The sequence below is a fragment of the Pygoscelis adeliae genome, unplaced genomic scaffold, assembly GCF_000699105.1.
Source record: "Pygoscelis adeliae isolate BGI_AS28 unplaced genomic scaffold, ASM69910v1 Scaffold150, whole genome shotgun sequence".
Lineage (NCBI taxonomy): Eukaryota > Metazoa > Chordata > Aves > Sphenisciformes > Spheniscidae > Pygoscelis > Pygoscelis adeliae.
In genome coordinates, this window is record NW_008823872.1 from 1,125,135 (window position 1) to 1,131,900 (window position 6,766).

Below are 6,766 nucleotides of genomic sequence, written 5' to 3' on the forward strand. Positions count from 1 at the left end.
GGGGACGCGGCACAGTGTGCCCAGCCCCCCCCCCCGAGACCGGCCGGGGCTGGCTGACATACAGGAGTTGGTCAAGTTATGGGGTTTTGTCCCAGAGAAATAGGTCAGGATACTCCTTTGGGGTGAAGTTTCTTACTCCTGGAGAAAGAAGTCCCCAAGCCACCTGTGTCGGTCCAGGCAGCGGCTGTTGGGCTCCGCTGGCATTTTCTGCCGTGCCACGTGGTGTGGAAGGTTTGACCACCACCATGTTTGGATGCCCACGGGCGCACACACCAGCCCAGCCGGGACGGTGCCGTGGCACAGGGTAGGTATGAACACTACGGGAGCAAAGAACTATTTCAGTGCTAATTCTTTTTCAAATGATCAAATCTGTCTATATTATAAAATATAAGCCCCTGGGTTCATGAGAGCTAAACCACAGTAATGTCGTGTTTCTGTGTGAATTTCATTTGAGAATTTCATGTCCCTTTAACACAGAGTCACATTTCAGCATTCTCAAGTGCTCGACTATTTTAAGAGATTAATCTGCATGTGCTGGATAAAAAGGCCTCACTGGGGGAGCCGGAGGGGAGCTGTGTGGGATGGCAGCCAGGGGCCAATAGCCCCCAGCAGCTGGGGGGGCCAGGGACAAGGGGACCATGCCTGGCCCAGCCTCTGCGGGCAGCTGGGCATGTGGGGACCACGTGGGCCTGTCCTGCCTTCTCCCCTCGCTGTGCCCACGCCCGTCAGGGACCTGGCATGACAGTGCCAAGCAGTTGGGGTTAATAATTCCGCCCCCCCCCAGTACCGACTCCATGATTTCTGGTGAATTATCTAAAAAAAGGCTCTGCAGGTCCCTTTGCAGATGACATCCCTTCTCAAAGGCATCTCTTCCCCTGCCCCGCGCCCCTGCCGTGCCATTTGGAAAAAAAAAAGGCGGTCTTCTCAGGGAACGGGGCCATTTGCATCCCAGTTTGGTGCCTCTCATCACTTTGTTGCTGGGGGGGATCAAACTCATCCCTGCACTAAACCCTGCAACAGAAAATAAACAAACAAAACGATGTGGCGGCGAGCTGGTGGCTTCCCGAGGCTGTGACACTTCCCCTTGGCGCAGAGCCCCGCTTCTTTCTTTGTAAAGCATCATTATTAGTCAATAAAAGTCAAATCCCTGCGAAAAGATGGCACCCCCCATGGAGGAACAGACTGATCAACTGCGAAAGAGAAGATCAACTGTGAAAGAGAAGATCTGATGAAGCCCTAATCCAATTACTTGCCAATGTTTGGGGTTTTTTTAATGGGACTTTGGGTTGGGTTTTTTTTTTCATTCTCCTGAAGAATTTTCTGTGTTTCCTCTGCTCTGGGTGATAAAACGGTGCCAGCCACAGGAGGAGCGGGCACGGTGGCCAGGGCTGAGAGGAGGACTAGCCACCGCAGCCCTGCCCGCAGCCACCGAGGGGCTGAGACCCCCGGCCAGGGCAGCTGCGGGCAGGGCTGCCAGACAGGGGTCTCGCAGCAGCGCATCATCCAGCCATGGGCTCTCCAAGCAGCTGGCATCGGCAAACAGGTCACCGTCTAGCCTGAGGGACCGACATCCCCGTGTCCAGAGCCACGGCAGAGACATCTGTTCATTGCAGCTTCCCTACGGACAAGGGGTGCCTTGCAGCCGAAACAGGGGACGTGGGAGCCCCCAGGCTGGCACAGGCAGCTCGCCAACGGTTGCAGCGTGTGGTGGGCAAGGTTTGGCAGGAGGAGCAGGCAGCGTGCTCCCTGCCACGGGGATGTGCTGGCTCCTGCTGCCCCACTGGCACTGGTGCCACGCAATTGCCTCCGGCTGTGCCGGGAGATGCTCCCCCGTGCCCATGCGATGACCACAGCCCCAGCCCTCCCCTCGGGCGCTCAGCTGCCAGCCGTGCCCCAAGGGCTGCGGGTGGGCGCCTGGCTGACCCTCCCCGTGCCCGCACAGGCACGCTGGGGACACGTGTGTGGAGCCGGTGGTGGTGACAGGTCCCGCTGGTGCTTTGCGCCCCAGCCGGGACCCCTCTGCTGGCAGCAGCGCTCGGGCACGGGCAGTGCCAGACACACAAACTCCCCTTCCACGTTGCTCTTTGGTGTTTTAGAGATAATAAATTGCTAATCAGCAGCCACCCCCTCCTTGGTGTCCTCTGCAGCAACGCTCCAATAATTAATTATAAACTACAATACTGATCAGCTTGCGTGTACTCCGTCTGCACTGACAATCATTAACCATAATATGAAATTTATAATGTTGAGACGTGGAACCTGGTGAGATGAACTGCTCTGCTTTTTAATCAGTTTTATGGGATGATATAATGCATTGATCGACAAAGACAAGATACAGCGCATGTTCCGGTGTCTATAGCTGTGCAACCTTATTAATTTAGATTTACAAAGATTTGCTTGATCTGGAGGGGAGAGAGCCGGCGAAGCCGCCTCGCACAGGATGGACCTGAGCAGGACCCCGCGAGGGTGGCAGCCGGAGGGGCTCCCTGGGCAGGGGGGGCTTGCTGGGGTCGCTGCAGCCTTGGGCAGGGCTCCTCAAAGCCCGGTTGCGGTGGCACGGGGTAGCCCCCGGCGTCAGGCAGACTGTGCCCAAGCACCCGTCCAGGGTGACTCTGGCGGGACCCCGGCGGGTTTGTCTCGGTTGGATGAGTGGTGGTGCCTGTCCCAGCGACACGGCACTGGGCAGCATGTGCCTGGCCTGCACGTACATGCCTGCACCTGGCCCTGCCCGAGCCCTCCCTCCCCCCCCCGAAATGCATCTGTGACTGGGGCATCACCTTCCCAACCCGTACGGCCCGGTTTGGCCGGACAGCTGGTAACCATATTGGTGTCTCTTGGGCTGTCATATCACATTTGCACGCCTGCTCTTGCTCTGCATCCGGAGAGGCTGGGGCGGTGGTTTTCAGGTCAGAGGCTGCATCCAGCACAGGAGGAAAATTCCCATTTCTCCACCAAGACTTTAACCGTGAAGTGGCCTGGACTCCGCTCCGCCGCCCCCAGCAGCAGCTCCACGCTGCGGCCGCCCCGGCATCCCAGCCGCTCCCCGGTGCATCCAGCCCTGCGCCAGCGCCTGCCGGCCATGGCTTACCCCGCCGGCCAGCATCTGTCCCGAGGCAACAGTGGAGGAGCTGAAACGGCTGCAGTCGATAGTGAGTGGGGCTGTAAATAGTGCCAGGTAGCACAGTTTTATGGAAAGTTCGGCTTGGCAAAAAATTTGGTTTCATTCTTTTAATTTAAAAGTTTAACTAATAAAAGTAACCGAGAAGCTGTGGTATACTTAGGCTTCTGTTAGGCATTTGATTTAATAGTACATGACGTTTTGATTAAAAAATTAGCTCTATATAATATCAATAGAGCACACATTAAAAGGATTAAGAATTGGCTGACTGACAGGTCTCCAAAAGTAGTTGTCAATGGGGAATCATCATCAAATGATGATGTTCAACATTTTCATCCATGATCTGGAAGTAAATATGAAGTAGGTGCTGATAAGTTTTGGGATGACAAGAATTAGTGGGGAGGTGTGAACGCTGACAAGGGGGAGCTGCAGGGGCTACAGGGGGGCCGAGAAGACGCCCAGTGCCAACAGCACCCCGACCTCATGGCCGTGGGGAGCCGAGGGCGGCCGAGCCCCACAAGGGACGGGTGACCGTGGAACACGGGGGGGGTGAAGTCACCGTGGTCTTGGCCCCCCAAGCAGCGCACGAGTCCTACTCGTGTGGCTGGAGCAGGGCGTAGAGCGGGTGCAGGAGGGAGCCGGGGGACCCCCCCAGGTCCCCTGTACAGGGAGGTTTTGCCAGGGTGCAGCCCGGCTGCACGGGCGGCTGGTGCAGGAATTACTAACGCGGGGGGGGTGGACAGGGGGCGTGGCCCGGGGAAGCAGCAGTGACGGTTTGGTGCTGGGACGTGATGAGAAACTGAAGGACCGGAGTGTTTCTGGCTGAGCCCAGCTGGGAGCATCGCTGTGCCCTGAGCGCCAGGGCAGGGGCATTGGGCACCCGACCTCCGGCTGCCCCGGCCTGCTGCGTGTGCATGTGTGCCGGCCTCGGCCGAACCTCTGCTGCTTATGCCACAGCGGGCAGTTGGTCCCTCTGGTCCTGCAGGGATGCAATGGCAGCGATGGGAGATCAGGGCTCAGCTGCCCACCCTGCAGCCCCTGGCCCCCACTCACCCTCCACGAGAGATCACCAGTGCCACTGCAAAGGTTCATGCATGAGCTGTGAGCCCTCACAAGGCACAACACATCGCACCTGACACCTCCCGAAACACCATTTCTGCACATCATCTGAGTCCTGCAAACAGGGTGTAGCTGAGCTGTTGGGGGGATGGAGGGGACAGCACGTGCCCACGTGGATGTGTGCCATGCCGACATGGCCTGAGCCATCTGGGTTGCCCCTGCGGGAGGAGCCCCGGGGATGCAGTCACCCTAAACTGCTTGGGATGCAGCTCTGGGGCCGGAGCAATGGCTGGGAAGCAGCGGTGCCGTGGGGACCAGTGCGGCCCTGGTGCCACTGGCTGCTCCCCAGCATGGGACAGGGCACTGCGGCTGTTATTCCTCTGCAGGCTCTAGCAGATGTGGATTTTTGAAAGGCAAATCCTTATTAGTGCGGGGAGTGTGCCTAACCCACATTAATTCCCAGTTGTGAATGCTTTCAATTAGCGACCGCAGGCACTCAGCCTGCTGGATGTGTTCATTAGTGACATGGCCTTGCTGCTCAGTGACAAGCCGGATGACGAACCTGTCTGAGGGACGCGCAAGGTTTTGGCTGTGGCACAGCGCTTGCATTAGCATGGGAACAGGGGCGAGAAGGTGAGGTGCCCCCAGGTGCCTGCAGTGGAGCGCTCACACCGCTGGGCACATGGACCCCGCATGGGCCCAGGGGAACAGCAGAGCCCCAGCACCCACGTCCCCAGCGAGGGCGATCGGGTGCCCGTGACAGTGCATGCTGGTGAAAGAGCCTCCCCTGTCCCGAACTCAGCACATCCATCACTGGGAGAGGCATGTGCAGAGCCCCTGGGGCCACTGCAAGTGCTGAGTCCTCTAAAACCCGCCGAGCAGATGGCCCTGAGCCACCTTCAGAGACACCTGGCAAGCAGAAGGACATGTCCTGTCCTCCACCATGGGCAGGGGGAGCAAAACCGCAGGGGCCTTCAGTGCTTCTGCAGGGCGGCAGCTCAGGGGACCCACCCGCCCGGTATGACACGTCCCAGCACAACCGTGACACTGCTTGAGCTGGGCCCCTGGGCAGAGGATTCACCGCCAGGCATCGCTGCCCTCCCGGCTGCCCACAGGAGCCGGCACGGTTCGGCAAGCTCCCGGCTCTGAGCACCTGTGGCAGCCCGGTAAAGGCATTGTGCTTCCACAGGGCTCGACTGGCCCAATAAAAGATTATCAGCTAAATAAAACAAGAAGTGAGTGATGCCACTATGCCCTGCTGGATTGAAATTGTGTGAGCAAAGTGGTTTTCTCGGGGAGATTTATTTCCTCTGCCGGCTGCAGGCAGCCAGCCCGGCAGAGAGAATGAGCCTCTTGCTCCGAGGCCACCGCTCCCTCCTGCAGTCAGCACTCGGCTTTTACTTCATTTTTAAGGGAATCAGAACAATAAAGGAAATACAAACAGATATTCACCCATCGCAAAACACAGGAGCACACGCATGTGCACACACATGCACACCAGTAGACAAGCCACATGCTCCAGCCCTGCTCCCCCGGGCCCTGCTCTCCCACCACACCGGCAGTGCCCAGCCGACACCTCAGCACCGAAATCCCACCTGTAACCCGCAGCTGGAGCCAGGAGGACGATCCCACGGCCCGGACCCGGCATCAGCTGCGACAGCACCCATCCCCACTGCCTGCCCGCCGGGGCCAGCGCCAGTGCAGGCAGTGCCACAGCAGGACACCGGCTGGGGGCTCTCTGCCCCAAAACCCAGCTGGGGAGGAGGCAGGCAGCAGGTACAGAGGGCAGCAGAACCGACGGTGCTGGATGCACTCACAGACAGCACCGTTCAGGCTAAAGCAGAAGCAGCTGTTGTCGTATTTGCTGCCCCTGGGCAGGAAAGCCAAGCAGCACCTCAGCGAGCGCTTTGCTTTGCTCTGGACCGGCACGCACTGGCAGCCGCTGGGCAGAGGACGGCATGGCCAACATCTCCTCCACGCTGGCAAGCTCAGCATCCTGCTGTGGATGCCGTCACTCCCGCTTTCAGTGCTGAGCGCCTGCAGAGGCTGTGCGCCGGACGAGGATGAGTCCCCAGGGCCTCAGGGAGGTCCTCGGACAAAGCCGTGGTCTCTGCCATGGGCCAGTGCCAGTGCTGCAGGACAGATCCCAGGGACTTTGCCCCACCACAACCTGCAGGGAGCTGCCACGACACCAAACACGGCGCCTGAGGTTATCAAATCTCTGCTGCTTGGAGCCATCCCCCTGCAGACGGCATGGCAGAAATGGAGTCTTAAACTGCTCGCCATCACCCCTCCTGCCACAAGCTTCGATTTCAGATAAAGTCCCCCCGTAACGACCAGGCACTGGTACCTGCTCCCGCCAAGCCCCACTCGCTAGAAAGCATGCCATTAGATCCCCAGTAATTGTAAATATTGCAAAGTGCTCGAGTCAGCAGTCTTGCTGAATTTTGCTTTCAACATCTGCAGCCCAATAAATCTTTGTCTCCTTCAGGTGAACTGTGCTCTCCGCTCGGGCTCCAATTTACATCCCCCAGCCCCGCCACTGCAGCAGCGCTGGCCCTGGCGGGGTCCCGCCGCCAGCCCAGGCCG